A 17,399-nucleotide genomic window follows, 5' to 3' on the forward strand; every position below is an offset into this window, starting at 1 on the left:
GTCCAGACGCTTTTCTTTCCAAGCTCATTAGACTTCCCATGTGTTAATTACATTTTATTTGTTGTTGTTTTCTTTTATATTTATATGTAGTGATTGGATGTGGTGGAGCTTTGTTGTTTATGTGGAAAACATCTGTTTGTGATGATATTTACAATAAGGCTTTAAGGTGACAGTTTCCATGTTATTTCAATCCTTTTACTAAGCAAAAACATGTTTGCAATTACATACATATACATATACATAATACATATTTTTTCAGTTTTGTCTTTTGGATTTATGGTTAACATTCCTCTGTGACAGCAAATACTAAACTGGTCCAAGTAACCAGCATATCATTGGTCAAAGGCAAAAAGGACCACATGTCACACTAGCAATGAATTTTTGACTGTGTTTGTGTTAGTATAGAGTAGGTCTAACAGTGGTTTTCCACATCTGCTCTAATATATATAGATAATGGGTCAGACATATAAAGTCATTTTGAAAAGTTCATAAAGGTCACATCCATTTATATGTGTTATATACCATAACATTCATGCTAATGGTTCTACTGTTTACAGTTACTTTATGATGGATTTCACCCTGGTCACAGCACTATGTGAAAAGCTGTTAGAGGTAAAGTTAACCCAATTAATACCTCATCATAAGTCACTCTCTAACACAGGGTAGTTATTATTTTTCACTGTAATTTATTCCACAACAATGTTCTTTATTTGATTCTTTAAATATGCATATCGATTGTTTAGCTGTGTGTCTCTCCACACCTGAAATATATCACAATGTGGACTTCATTTCGACAGTATTTTGTAGATTGGTACCATATTTATCAAATCATCTTGTGCATTTATTACCTAAATGTTGTTTGTGGGGTTTTTTTTGTTTGTTTGTTCTTTTGGAATTTTTACATTTCACCAGCTGTGTAAACTCTGCAATTTTACCTTGGTTTTGTTCCACATCAGTTTATCTGCTGCCTGGTATTCCTGTCTTCCTTCTCTCACCCCAACCGGTAGCAGCAGATGGCCGCCCCTCCCTGAGCCTGGTTCTGCTGGAGGTTTCTTCCTGTTAAAAGGGAGTTTTTCCTTCCCACTGTCGCCAAAGTGCTTGCTCATAGGGGGTCATATGATTGTTGGGTTTTTCTCTGTATCTATGAAGCGCCTTAAGGCGACTTTTGTTGTGATTTGGCACTATATAAATAAAATTGAATTGAATTGAATTGGTTTTCTTCCTTTTCTAATGTTTTTGGTAATTTTTCACAGTTAAACAAGTAACTTAGAGGTTACTTCAGCGTTTTCAGCTGTTATCTGTTGACAGTTTTGCCTAATTGTTACATTTCTGCAAAATTATAGCAGTTCTGGTAAGTTGTAATATTTCTGACAAGTTATTAATTTTCTACTAAATTATATCATTTCTGCTAAGTTATGTTATTCTAAATTATTACATTTCTGCTAAGTTGTAGCCTCTGGTAAACTACAATATTTCTGGTGAATTGTTATGTTTCTTCTAAGTTATTGCATTTCTGCTATGTTATTACATTTTTGTTAACTTGATGTTGTTCTGCAAAGTTACTAAAATTTCAACAACTTTTTAAACACTGGCTTTGATTTCTTCAGCTTCTTTAGCTATTTCAACTATTTTCAGCAGACAGCTTCAGCTTTAAAGCATCCACACTGCATTTTCGCAGGAAATGCAAATTTTTCTAGTTATTATTATTATTCTTCAAGTTGCTTCCGTACGTTTTTTGCTGTTTAACTACTTCCACAATTTTTGTGCTATTTTCACCGTTCAAATTTTAAACTATTCTGCTATTTTTGCTCTTTCCGGCTATGACTTTTGGTATTTTTTGCTATTATACTTTTTAAAATATTAAGCTTTTTTCCTTTAATTTGTCCCATTGAAATGAATGGAAAACTTCCAAAATTCTGCTAAAACTTGCTTGGTTTTTGAAACTTAACTACTTCCTCATACTTTCACCTAGAACAACCATTCAAACTTTAAAATGTTCACAAATTTTTCTGCTATTCTTGTATGATTCAGCTTTTTCATATCTGTTACCATTTTCATCTTATCCCTCTTTAAGTTTTGAGTTTCATTTTTGTGATTTTTCACAAAATACATGCGTTGTTATGGTTGCTATGCACTTGGCTTTCAGTGAGCCACTGTAAGTTTCGCAGTCTTCTCTTCATGTCCGAACAACTTCTTGCTACTAGCTCAATTTTCACTCAACCCACACAAATTATACATCAAAACGTAGGTATTTTTGCTGGCTTTCAGAAAATGGCACTATCATTGTTGTGGGATTTATAGAATTTTGGCAAATCTCCTCAGACCAACACAAGGTCGGAAAAGTCTCCATAAAAAGTCAATGGAGAGTTTGTTAAAAATCACCGCTTGATTTCTGTTATGAGAGGCATATTCGAATCGTCATATCTCCTTAACGAAGCGAAGTTAAAACATGAGGCTTGTCCCAGTATATCTTCAGACACTCCTGACGCTCACAATTCAAGAATTTTTTTCTCATCTATTACCACTTGGCCATGAATTGGGTTTGTTTGAGGGTAGGAAATTTGTCCCTCGCTCAGATTTCTTCAGATTTCAAACTGTGGAAATGAGGCACTTTTTTCTCTCGTCATATCTTTTTTTTGGATTTACACAGAGACCTGAAAATTTCCAGGATTGTTCACCAAAGCCTGCTGTCTCTTACGGTGAAAGAATGATATCGATACTCCAAATAGATTTTGAGTTAGAAAGCGTTATTTGAGGGCAAGTCAAGGCAGTTTTCGCTTTGCCTCTACTCAGTTATGGTGCATTACAAGTCAAATATCTTTAATAATTCATATTTTAATGATAAATTGTCAACACATTAAGATTCCCCCATCTCTTCTGAACAAAACGGTGTAAGAATGACCGTTCTAGCCCTTACGGTTAGGAAATTATGGCTATTTGTTTGAGGGGAATCCTCACTATGAGAAATACACTGCAAAAATCATGCCTCTCTGTGCAGCGTGTGTAAAAACGGCTGCACCTGTTTTGGCGGGAAAAAGTACACAGCCTCTCTGATTGGTGGATTCAAATTTAGCAGCTCCCAGGCTGCTTGACTGACCTTGAAACTTGATTTCTCTCTGAATTTGGTCCTGTGTGTGTCTCTCTGTGCATATGTGTTTCCATATGTGTACATATTTGTGATTGTGTGTGTGTGTGTGTCTGTGTGTGTGTGTGTAACAGAGAGAGAGAGAAAGAGAGGGCGAGAGAGAGTTTTTATGGGAGCATCTTATTGTATGATTTAAATTCAATATATTTAAACTGGTTGACTGAATTTGATCCTGTGTGTGTGTCTCTGTGCTTGTGTGTTTCCATATGTGTCCATCTTTGTGATTGTGTGACTGTTACACTTTTTTTTACACATTTTTTTATCATTTAACAATTACATTTGAGGGACCCTTAGCATGTTCAGCATTTGTTCAGCTGTCCATTTTGCTTTTCCAATTTTTCTATTTAAGTTATCACTATTGTGCTAACTCATAGCATTTCTGCTGCTTTTCAGCATTTGTGCTAAATACAGCATTTCTGCTAAATCATACTATTTCTGCTATTTTATGAGATTTGTGCTAAATACTGCATTTCTGCTAAATCATACTATTTCTGCTTTTTTATAAGGTCTGTGCTAAATATAGTATTTCTGCTGCCAAATATAGTATTTTTGATTAATTATAGTTTTTCTACCAAATCATAGTACAGTATTTCTACTTTTTATAGTATTTCTACTAAATGCAGTATTTCTGGGTAATCATAGTATTTCTATATATATGTCTGCCAGGTCCCCAGGGAGTCAGTCCTCTGTAAGGACTGTAATATTCAAATTTACATATCAGGACCTGGACGGCTTCCCAGCCAGCCAATCATATCTGAGGCCTGACACATTCAAATTTGCAATTTGGGGTCCTCGTGGCTTCTTAGATAACCAATCATCTATGTCATATATCTATAATATTTCATATTTTTATTTTAAATGGTCAACATTTCAAGATTCTCCCATCTCTTCTGAACAAAACGGTCTAAGAATGACTGTTTTAGCCCCTACGGTTAGGAATTTATGGCTGTTTGTTTGAGGGGAGTCCTGACTATGAGAAATAGACTGCAAAAATCCTGTCTCTCTCTGTGCTGCATGTGTAAAAGCCTGCACTTGGTGCACCAGTTTTGGCGGGAAAAAGCACACAGCCTCTCTGATTGGTGGATCTAAATTGGGAAGCTCACAGCTGTTTGACTGACCTAGAAACATGCTGTTAGCAGCCCCTGTTCACTTGCAGCTGCTGCTGTTTGTGTGTGTGTGTGTGTGTGTGTGTGTGTGTGTGTGTGTGTGTGTGTGAGTGTGTGTGTGTGTGCGTGCGTCTATGTGGTATGGATGGACAGTTGACCTGACACTGTACCTGGGCTACAGGGACATTTCGACTTTTTGGTGTGTATTCATGTGTCCCCCTAAAACATGAATTGTAAATGCATTTTTAAGTGTCTAAATAATAATTTTTTCTACTTCTTTTGAGGTCATTATTTATCTTTTGACCTGTATTTGCTTAAACTGTAGTGTAAATTCATTTATTAAACTACAATTAAAAGATTTTCTGATTTTCTTAAAAGTCCACCTATACCACTCACCTGATTTTTGTGTATTCCAGTGTATTGCACAGCGACGTTTCGAGTTAGACTGGATGTGTGTAAGTACTACAATTTAATACACATTTTCAATACACACGGCCGGAAGTCATTGTGATTGGTAGGCTATATATATAGGCGGTACCTACCGGAAATGATTTCGCGCGCGTGCCCTTTAACAAGTACATGTCGACGGCAATACGAAGACTGATTAAAAGCACAAAGGTAAGCCTTTTTTAATGTAAAATGCACCATGACTTTAATACTATATGAAATTATAGGTGCACAGGCTTATATTAAACTGCTTTAATATATGCTTTATGGACTGTTAGCTAGTTTTTGAAGAAGTAAAACTGCCTCAGCGTTTGTCATTGAGTAAATAAAATAGGGCTGATGACTAACCGCGTCAACGCGATAAAGCGGGCTAACCCGTGTTAGGATTTACTCGGTGTTAAAGCATTAATGTGGCTTAAACGTGTTAATGCCGACATCGCGACTAACGTGATTAACAATTAAACCAGCGCAGTCTGAGTCAAAATCCCTGATGTCGCTGTCATCTAATTTCGGGCAGTTTGTCCAATGTCTGTCCATTCTGCTAACAGCCCTAAAATAAAAGCAAGGGGTATAAGTGTATTTAATCGTGTATTTATTTATATGCCTGAAGAAAAAACTTCTTACAGTTTTGATGCCTAAGCTTTCTCAGTACTTGTATCACTCTCTGCAGTCGCCATTGCAGAAATGTCACATGTCGCCATTTTGAGAACTAGGCCTTTAACATTTTAAAAGAAGGCATAAATTAGGACTATGAATAAGTCAGCTGTGTTTATGCTGTAAACTACACTACTGCTAGTTCTACTACTACTGATGATGATGACAATGATGACGATAATCGTAATACTTTATATGCTTTGGTAATACAGGCAATCAAAACGTACAGGAGAACATGCGAAGGAGACACATTCCTCCACGGGAGGATGCAGTCTGTCATGTTTCTGCTGGAAGGGACAAACTGGGACTTGATATCCACTACATAAATACCTTCAAAGGTAAGTTGGTCTTTAGTTTGGATTAGATTTGGAGTTTGTCACTTTGTCTTTTGTCACTCACTTGGTATGCCTCTGCAATTCAGGTCGGGGCATTTTCACGACTGTTCCATTCCAAAAAGGAGACTTCCTTTTGCAATACAGAGGTAAACTCATAACAAAAGACGAATGTGAGCGGAGACACAGAGTTTATCATGACAGCCTGAAGGTGTTCATGTTTGAATTCAAGTTTGATGGAAAACTCTGGTGGTGCGTATTATATCAGTGTAGTTTGATTAAGATTAAATTACACTTTGCTTTTGATTTATGAAAAAAAAGCTTCCTAACAAAAACTAGTTAAGCTAATACTTTTTTGCCTAACCCCACAGTGTGGATGCATCTCAAGAGGATGGGTCATTAGGCAGACTTGTCAACGACAACCACATCAGTCCAAGTGCTAAGATGAAAATATTAAATATCAATGGAAAGCCCCATCTATGCTTATTTGCAAGCAGAGACATAAGTCCAGGCGAAGAAATAGACTATAATTATGGTGACTCGGATTGGCCCTGGAGATGCAAGGTATTTCTACAATTGTACTTTTTGGAACTGATAAATTGCATACCGTAAGCCATTTTTACATTTGTACCTACTCAAATTGGCTTAACGTGACTTAGGGCATCTAGTTTTCCATTGAAATTGAGTATCACCTACTGTGCCTGGGGTCACTATAGCAATGCAGCCGAGCATCCAGTGATATAAATGCCACAGCAAGCATGGATGTCAAGGTGACACAATGCCTGCTGCTCAGTCTATACTTTAGTGTTCAATTCAGGGATCATGCTGTTAATTTTGGTAGCCATTTCAAACATTTCAGAGTTTCAAAAATGATGGCTTGGATTTTCATGAAGGAGGCGCACTCATAACTTATCGAGTGACACCATTGACCAGCCACCTGTTGGCATTCAGTCTGTCTATGTCAAATTTTCTGATCACTTTGGATCACTTGGAACCTTGGTGCAGTAGTTACTGAAAAACTACATGGTACTATAACCTACTGGAAAAACCGGGGTAGGTACTAATGGAAAACAGGCAATTGTGATTGCTGCCACATCAGAGCCCTCTAAAAGCACTAAAAAAATATCAGCAGGTATGCAGAAATAAAAAATGGCTTTCGGTTTCTAAATGTTAACAGTGATTGATGTTTAATGTGATTCTAACCTCTTTAGTTAGATTCAGTTTAAATTTTGTCCCTCGGGGATAAATGGGCCCTAGTGATAGTTCGTTGCTGCTACAGGTGATTGTTTTACTCCTTTAGCAATGGCTTAAAAAAGATTAAAGAAATCACACAGACTATTTATGTGTGCCTATGCCAAGAGGCACACATATTACTATTCGTCGGATTTATTATTATTATTATTGTGTGGATGCCCTCAAAGGGCTTCCACACTATTGAGTTCCTGTTTCTCTTTATTCTTTATTATTCTTGGGGGTTTCCGTACGTTTTTTGCCGCTTAACTACTTCCTCAGTTTTCAGCCGATTTTCTCAGTTCAAACTCTAAACTGTTCTGCTATTTCTGCTAATGTGTGCTATGACTTTTGGTGTTTATTACTATTATACTTTTTAAAATATTACACTTTTTTCCTTTAATTTGTCCCATTGAAATGAATGGAAATCTTCAGAAATTCTGCTAAAACTTGCATGTTTTTGAAACTTAACTACTTCCTCATACTTTCACCTAGAAACTCCATTCAAACTTTAAAATGTTCTCAGATTATTGGGCTATTCCTGTATGATTCAGCTTTTTCAGATCTTCTACCATTTTAATTTTATACCTCTTTAAGTTTTCAGTTGCAAAATTGTGATTTTTCAGAAAATACATGCGTTGTTATGGTTGCTATGCAATTAACTTACAGTGTACACTCATCCATTCTGAATTTTCTCTTCATGTCTGAACAACTTCTTGCTACTCGCTCAATTTCCACTCAACCCCCACAAATTATACTTCAGAACGTAGGTATTTTTGCTGGCTTTCAGAAAATGTCACTATCATTGTTGTGGGACTTACAGATGTTTTGCAAATCTCCTCAGAGTAACATAAAGTCTCAAAACTTTCCATAGAGAGTCAATGGAGAGTTTGTTCAAAATCAGCGCTGGATTTGTCTAATGAGAGGCATTTTCAAATCGTCATATCTCCTTAATGAAACAAAGTTGAGGCATGACGCTTGTGCCAATATATCTTCAGACATCCCTGATGCTCACAATTCAAGAATTTTTTTCTCACCTATTACCGTTTGGCCATGAATTACATTTGTTTGAGGGTAGGAAATTCGTGCCTTGCTCTGATCTCTTCAGATTTCAAACTCTGGAAATGAGGCACTTTTTTCTCTCGTCATATCTTTTTGATGGATTTCAACAGAGACCTGAAAATTTCCATGACTGTTCACCAATGCCTGCTGTTTCTTACGGTGAAAGAATGATTTTGATGCTCCATATAGATTTAGAGTTACAAAACGTTGTTTGGGGGCAAGTCAATGCAGTTTTGCTTCGCCTCTACTCAGTTACAGTGTATTACAAGTCATATATCTTCAATAATTTATATTTTATCTCTAAATTATGAAGACCTCCAGATTCCCCCATCTCTTCTGAACAAAACGATGTCAGAATGAGCGTTGTAGCCCCTACGGTTAGGAAATTATGGCCATTTGTTCGAGGGGAATCCTGAATGGGAGAAATACACTGCAGAAAACCCATAGCTCTCTCTGTGTCTCTGTGTGTAAGTGCTGATTACAGCAGGTGCAGCCAATTTAGCTGACCTAGATATACCAAGCCCAGACTCTTAACAGCCACTGCTCCCTTTGCTCTCTGTGTATGTGTGTGTGTGTGTATCAATATTTCTCCCATGTTAAAGTATTACTCCTCCATAATAGTATTTGTGCTAAATCAAAGTACTTCTACTACATCTTAGTACTTCTGCTCAATCACAGTATTTCTGCTAAATCATAGTATTTTTGAAAAATCATGGTATTTGTGCCAAATCATGGTTTTGGGGCCAAACCAATAATATTTATTTCATGTTATGAGATTACTACTAAGTGGGGGAATGTCTGTTATGTTATAGTATATGTGCTGAATATAGTATATCTGCCAAATCATAGTATTTATCTCAAATTATAGTATTTATGGAAAATTACAGTATTTCTGCTAAAAATCAGAAATAGTACCTTTTAGCAGAAATTTCTGTCAAAAGATATCATTTATATTAAAACATAGTATTTCTGCTAAATCATACTATTTGTGCCAAATCATAGTATTTGTACTAAGTCATAGTACTTGTGCCAAATCATAGTATTTGTACCCAATCATAGTATTTCTGCCATATCATCGTATTTGTGCCAAATCATGGTATTTTTTTTTGCCAAATCATAGTATTTGTACTAAGTCATAGTACTTGTGCCAAATCATAGTATTTGTACCCAATCATAGTATTTCTGCCATATCATTGTATTTGTGCCAAATCATGGTATTTTTTTGCCAAATCATGGTATTTGTGCCAAATCATGTTATTTGTGCCCAATTAAAATTTCTGTTATGTTATAGTATTACTACTAAATCGTAGAATTTCTGTTATGTTATAGTATATCTGCTGATTATAGTATATGTGCCAAATCATAGTATTTATAGCAAATCATAGTATTTATCCCAAATCATAATATTTATGCAAAATTACAGTATTTCTGCTAAAAGCAGAAATAGTACCTTTTAGCAGAAATTTATATCAAAAGATATTATTTATGTTAAAACATAGTGTTTCTGCTAAATCATAGTATTAGTGCCAAATCATAGTATTTGTACTAAGCCATAGTACTTGTGCCAAATCATAATATTTGTACCCAATCATAGTATTTCTGCCAAATCATGGTATTTCTGCCAAATCATGGTATTTGTGCCAAATCATGGTATTTTTTTGCCAAATCATGGTATTTGTGCCAAATTAGAGTATTTGTGCCCAATTAAAATTTCTGTTATGTTATAGTATTACTACTAGGTCGTAGAATTTCTGTTATGTTATAGTATATCTGCTGATTATAGTATATGTGCCAAATCATAGTATTTATAGCAAATCATAGTATTTGTGCCCAAACATAGTATTTCTGCCAAATTGTAGTATTTGTGCAAAAACATATGTCTGCAAAATCACAGTATATCTGTTATATTATAGTATTACTACTAAGGCATAGTATTTCTACCAAATCATAGTATTCCTTCAATATCATAGTATTACTGCAATTTCATAGTATTTGAGCGAAATCGTAGTATTTGTGCAAAAACATACTGTGTCTGCAAAATCACAGTTTATCTGTTATGTTATAGTATTACTACTAAGGCATAGTATTTCTACCTAATCATAGTATTCCTTCAAAATCATAGTATTACTGCAATGTCATAGTATTTGAGCAAAATCGTAGTATTTGTGCAAAAACATACTATGTCTGCAAAATCACAGTATATCTGTTATGTTATAGTATTACTAATAAGGCATAGTATTTCTACCAAATCGTAATATTCCTTCTAAATCATAGTATTACTGCAATTTCATAGTATTTGAGCGAAATCGTAGTATTTGTACTAAATCATGGTATTTGTGACAAACCATAGTGTTTTTTGCAAATCATATTATTAGAACCAAAACTTTGTATTTGTACGAAGTCATAGTATTTCTTCTAAATCATAGTATTTCACCCAAATCTCAGTAGTTGTGCTAAAACCCAGTATTATTGCCAAATCGTAGTATTTGTACTGAAACATAGTATTTCTGCCAATAAGAGTATTTGTACTAAATCATAGTACTTGTCCCAAACCATAGTATTTCTGCCATATTGTGCTAGTTGTGCAAAAACATAGGCTGTCTGCAAAATTATAGTATATCTATTATGTTATAGTATTACTACTAAGTCGTAGACTTTCTGTTTTGTTATAGTATATCTGCTGAATATAGTATATGTGCCAAATCATAGTATTTATAGCAAATCATTGTATTTGTGCTAAAACATAGTATTTCTGCCACATTATAGTATTTGTGTAAAACCAGAATGTCTGCAAAATCATCATATAACTGTGATGTTATGGTTTTTACTACTAATGCATAGTATTTCTGCAAAATCATAGTATTTTTGCAGAAACATAGTACTCCTGGTAAATCATAGTATTTCTACTAAATAATAGTATTTCTGCCAGATCATATTATTTGTTTCAAATCATAGCATTCGAACCAAATCATAGTATTTGTGCCAAAACATTGTATTTGTACAAAGTCATAATATTTCTTCTAAATCATAGTATTTCAATCAAATCTCAGTAGTTGTGCTAAAATGCAGTATTATTGCCAAATCATAGTATTTGTACCCAAACATATCAGTTCAACTTATTTAACTCTTCTCAACAGCCCAACACCTCTTCTTCACCCCGTTTCAGCAGAATTGTGAGTTTTTTCACCCCTTTTCAGCACAAATCCCAGCTTTTTCAGGTGTTTTCAACAGAAATCTCTTTTTTAGCAGAAATTCTGCTGATTCACCCTTTTTCAGTGCAATGTTCTACTTCTTTACCTCTTTTCAGTAGAAATTCTGCTGATTCACCTATTTTAAGCAGAATTTTCAGCCTTTCACCTCTTATCAGTACAAATCTCAGTATCTTCTGCTCTTTTCAGAAGGAACCTTTTCACCTCTTTTCAGTACATATTTTAAATTCTTTACCCCTTTTAAGCAGAATGTTTGCATTTTCACCTCTTTTCAGCAAATGATTCTGCTTCTTCACCTGTTTTCAGCAGAATTTTTCAGTTTCTTTACTGCCATACAATTTTTGCAGCTTTTCAAAATTTTCAGTGATTTTCAGCAGACAGCTTCAGCGTTCCGGCATCCACACAGCATTTTCGCAGGAAATGCAAATTTTTCTAGTTATTATTATTCTTCAGTTTCCGCCTGAAATTTTGCAGCGAATCTCGCCTCGCAGTTTTGAGACAAGCTTCATATATGTTACCTCATTTTGTGTGGCTGCATCAGGAATGGTGTGCTATGACTTTTGGTGTTTATGACTATTATAGTTTTTTAAATATTAATATTTTAGTGAAAATTTTCCCGCGCTTCTCTGCCAAACAGTTTTGACAATAGGGTTACATATGTTAGATCATTTTGTGCGGCTGGAGCTGGACTAGTATGGTATACACTTTTGGTGTTTATGACTTTTATAGTTTTTTAAATATTAATATTTTAGTGCAAATTTAGAAAGATTCTTCTTTTGGCGCCATAGAAACAGACTTCATTTGTGGTGTGTTGGCGCCATCTTTTGGTCCCACTGATACAAATTTCAAACTTCATTTGTGGTGTGCTGGCTCTCTCTAGTGGTATGCCGGGAGTAGTACGGCCTGTCTACCCTTATTTGGATTACCGTAATGATGACAATATCAACGGTGCGCACAGCGTCGCTGCTTTCAGGAGCCATTGGAATTTTTAAGGTTGCGCAAATCATTCAAAAGTTACGGTAATGCTTGGTGGAAAACTGAATATCCCACAAATCAGCACGCCTCTGCCGAGTCAAACAATGGCGGCCATCACTTAGTTTTTATTTTCCTCTTAATACTGTTTCTAGGTCACAAAATAAACTTTTAAGATATTTTCAGGCGAGAATATAGGTGTGTAAACTTCAAATATCTGCTCGTTTTGTCAAAACATCCCATATTAGCGACAATGTTCTGACGATGTCGTTTCTGCTTGAGGCTAGCTGGCTAGTGTGGCTAGCGCGGCTTTGCTAACAAGCTACAGCCGGGCTGGATGACAGTGAGAGCGGCTTACTCTGGTTTCACACCCGGTCCTTCGTAAAGTCTCGTGGTCACAGCTGGACTTATTTTTCGTTTATATGGACCGATGATTTATTTATTTATTCATTTTAGTAACGGTATAAACAGTGAAAGGTGGTGGATTGGCCAGATGTAAACTTCAAATATCTGCTCGTGTTACCAAGACATCCCATATTAGCTCTGATGGTTTCGGTGCCTGCAAAGAGCTAGACAGCTAGCTAGCTAACCGGAGTTGGCTGTCTTTTTGACTCAGGGTTATAGCTGGACTTATTTTTCATTTTTATGAGCCGATGAGGGGTTTTTTTTTAGTAACGGTACAAACAGTGAAAGGCGGTGGATTGTCCAGATGCTGGTCGATGTGGAAAAAATAACTGAGTTGTTTGGTGGTCGCTGACACGGAGCTACAACCGAGGGCAGCTATCCACCGGTGTGTGTCAGACAGAGCATGCAGGGAACGAGACATACGAGGCGGCGAGGCGACCGCCGATCGACCGGTGGTAGATCGTGGATCAGGGAAACCGAAGGCAGGAGAAGCAGGTGGCTGCCGGTCAGAGCGTGAGGTGAACTGAATTTCAGGTAAGAAGTTATGAACTGCACTCTATTTGGGTCAGATATAAACCGAGTTTAGGTGTAGTTTATTTTGACGGAGTTTCTATACAGCTGTGTGCGCGCTAAGTTACTGATGTTGAACTTTATGACAGCCTCCCCTGTCATTCTCTCGCCTGTTCAAACTTCAGTCATGAAACTGATCAATGATCGGCTTTTCTCTCTTGTTTGTTTATCGCGCTAAACAACAGCAGCACGTTTAAGCTTGATCAGCTGTTGTTAGAATTCATTTGATTTTAATTTCTAGTATCAGCTGATGTTTGCTGGAGCCACAGCTGTAGAAGCGGCTGGTGGAAACCAGGAGATGACCTTACCGAATCATCAGAGCTGAACTGGTGATGGAGAAACAGGTTTACCTTTTTTTTAGGTGACATGAATGAGTTGAAGGGAAGTTATGAACTGTTTCTGAGAGAAATAAACACCAAGCTCCTTTTTTATTTAGCTGACAGCTGGTAACTGTGCAGGGGCGGATCTAGCAAAGCTTTTGCCAGGGGGCCAGGTAGGGCATCTTACAACCAAAGTTTGTATAATAATACACAAGATTGGCTGTAGACCATTGTTAATCATTCAGAACACTGTGTAAAAATAACAAAAAACAAAAAGTGAATGCAAAAGTGCATAAATATTTATTTTACGTGATTGATGTGTGTGGCGGGGCGTGGTCTGCAGTGCCGCTGCAGGGGAGGTGGACCCACCTGAGCGGCATCTGCAATCACGCCTCTCTGGCGTAGTCTGTGCTCTCTCGGCTGTTTTTTGGGTGTGTGTCAGGCTGTGAGTTGAAAAGCTACAGCCGGCTGTGTGGGTACACCAACCATGTGTGAAAAGTGGTCCATAACGTAATGCTTCAAAGCGTGTTCATGCAAACATTGTCGGGTCTGCCGTGGTACAATGGGACTTCTGCTCATGAAACTATGTGCACAGCGTCTGCAAATCGGGGCTGTACAAAGTCACTTCATCTTTACCCAAAACTGTAAACTGTCATCTGTGAGGCGCGAGCGGTGTTTGTTTTTACCATAGTTCATGGTGGACAATGGCTGCTCTGCTGAGTTTTGCTCTCTGTAGCCGTATGAATGGCAAACTACATTGATTACCAGGGGCATAGGCACACTTAAAATTTCTTCTGAAATTTTCGCTTTCTAGTTTTCTCTATATTCTCTATACATGACAGTGAATATTTTAAAGACATTAGCTTGAAACTTATCATTCTCATAGAGTTTCTTTAATGTTTCAAAAACCTCTTCAAAAATGCACTGTATTTTCATTTTCTATCTGTTACACACGAAGACTGAGACCAGCCAGATTCAGAAGACTGTGAGCTGCCTAAAGCCGCAACCAAACTGCATTCCAAACAATGACCTGGACCTGAAACATCCAGAGCCTGAAAGGGTAAATATAATCCAGTGTACCACTTAATGAACTAATAATTTAATCTATCATCATTCTTTATGGATGCTGTGTGTGTGTGTGTTTGGCAGTCACCTGGGTGTAATGTGATTTACATGGACCGTGGCTTGTAGGTCCTTTTCATTGTTTCAAAGTGCAAGTCTGGATAGCATCTGAGTGTGTGTGTGTGTTAACCACCCAAATGTGACTTAGGAGGACCACACTGTTATTGGGGGACTCCGTCAAAGTTTGCTTCATGGTGACATCACTCTGGTTTTAGGAGGGGTCTTCTCTTATTTTTTGACAGTTTCACCTACAGCATGCAGAACTGACTGCATGTGCTTTGTTTCTATGTTGAAATGGTTTGAAACTCAGGCTTGAACATTAAGATAGATAGTACTATACAACTTCTTAACTTGTTTTAGGCACTTTTTACTGCTGTAGTGCATGGGTTCTCTCTGGCTGTGTACTCTGGCTTCTTCCCACAGTCCAAAGATGTAGCTTATGGGGTTAGGTTAACTGGTGATTCAAAACTGCCCTTTGGTGTGAATGCAAATGCTTCTCCTTCCATGTTAAACTGGTGATCTGTCCAGGTTGTACTGCCCTATGGTAGCTGGTATAGGCCCCAAACCTGCTACCCCACAATCCTGATAAGGATAAGTGGAAGAGGATGGATGATTGCAAAGGAACCAGTTGTTAATTATTGTAGCCAGTATTTTTTCAGAAGAAAACACTTGAGTGGAAAGGTCCCCCCACACATGCAAATTAAAAACAGAAGCACAGGCCTGCCCAGTACTGTTGCAAGAAGAGCACTTGGCCTAATCTTTGTGCCATCTTTTCTTTGTTGCAGGATCATGATGAAGAAATGCCTCAGCAAGGCTCAGAAGCCATGCATTCTTCTTCAGCGCAAGATTCTGAAGAGGTAACATTGACCTAGGACAGATTTTAATGAATGTTTCTCATGCACGATGTGTCCCTTATGCTATTTGCCGATAGTGAAATGGTTTATTCATCCTCTTGAATGATGCATTTTTAGTAATTGTCAGATTACTGTTCTTTTGTCTTCATTTTCTATCTGTTACACACGAAGACTGAGACAAGCCAGATTCAGAAGACTGTGAGCTGCCTAAAGCCGCAACCAAACTGCATTCCAAACAATGATCTGGACCTGAAACATCCAGAGCCTGAAAGGGTAAATATAATCCAGTGTACCACTTAATGAACTAATAATTTAATCTATCATCATTCTTTATGGATGCTGTGTGTGTGTGTGTTTGGCAGTCACCTGGGTGTAATGTGATTTACATGGACCGTGGCTTGTAGGTCCTTTTCATTGTTTCAAAGTGCAAGTCTGGATAGCATCTGAGTGTGTGTGTGTGTTAACCACCCAAATGTGACTTAGGAGGACCACACTGTTATTGGGGGACTCCGTCAAAGTTTGCTTCATGGTGACATCACTCTGGTTTTAGGAGGGGTCTTCTCTTATTTTTTGACAGTTTCATCTACAGCATGCACAACTGACTGCATGTGCTTTGTTTCTATGTTGAAATGGTTTGAAACTCAGGCTTGAACATTAAGATAGATAGTACTATACAACTTCTTAACTTGTTTTAGGCACTTTTTACTGCTGTAGTGCATGGGTTCTCTCTGGCTGTGTACTCTGGCTTCTTCCCACAGTCCAAAGATGTAGCTTATGGGGTTAGGTTAACTGGTGATTCAAAACTGCCCTTTGGTGTGAATGCAAATGCTTCTCCTTCCATGTTAAACTGGTGATCTGTCCAGGTTGTACTGCCCTATGGTAGCTGGTATAGGCCCCAAACCTGCTAGTGGAAGAGGATGGATGATTGCAAAGGAATCAGTTGTTAATTGGAGTGAGAGGCTGTCGCAGGGTATCACACTGACAGACTCTACCACACTCACACCTATGGGCAATTTAGAATTACCAGTCCAGCTAACCCCACTAACTGCATGTCTTTGGGCAGAATCTGTAGTTCCCAGATACAACTCGGGTGAGAGGCACTGTACACCCATCATATTTGGAATAGGTTCCAGCCGCAAGGATAAGCAAATAAGGAAGGATTGTTTTTTTTAATTTTGTTTTTGGTTTTTTGTTTTTTACTCTGACCCACTCCACACAGATAAGAATGCATGTGCCGTTTTTAAGAAGTTGCAGTGTTTTAACTCAATTAACTATTCTAGATAACAACAAAGTGAAAGAATCAATTCCCCTAATCCCAGTAAAATGGTTCCAGTAGAAAAAAGTGAAGAGGTTGATTGCCTTCAAATTTTATACTGGGATGAAGTGTATTAGTTGATATCTGCAACTGAATTGAAAACACCTCACCTTTCCAACTGTCCAAAACAAATACAGTCAGGTCCATAAATATTGGGACATCGACACAATTCTAACATTTTTGGCTCCATACACCACCACAATGGATTCCAAATGAAACGAACAAGACATGCTTTAACTGCAGAGTGTCAGCTTTTATTTGAGGGTATTTACATCCAAATCAGGTGAACGGTGTAGGAATTACAACAGTTTGCAAATGTGCCTCCCACTTCTTGAGGGACCAAAAGTAATGGGACAGAATAAGAACCATAAATCAAACATTCATTTTTTAATACTTGGTTGCAAATCCTTTACAGTCAATCACAGCCTGAAGTCTGGAACACATAGACATCACCAGACGCCGGGTTTCATCCCTGGTGATGCTCTGCCAGGCCTCTACTGCAACAGTCTTCAGTTCCTGCTTGTTCTTGGGGCATTTTCCCTTCAGTTTTGTCTTCAGCAAGTGAAATACATGCTCAATCGGATTCAGGTCAGGTCATTGACTTGGCCATTGCAAAACAGTCCACTTCTTTCCCTTCAAAAACTCTTTGGTTGCTT

Source organism: Pelmatolapia mariae, linkage group LG23 (genome assembly GCF_036321145.2).
Source record: "Pelmatolapia mariae isolate MD_Pm_ZW linkage group LG23, Pm_UMD_F_2, whole genome shotgun sequence".
NCBI classification, from domain to species: Eukaryota; Metazoa; Chordata; class Actinopteri; order Cichliformes; family Cichlidae; genus Pelmatolapia; species Pelmatolapia mariae.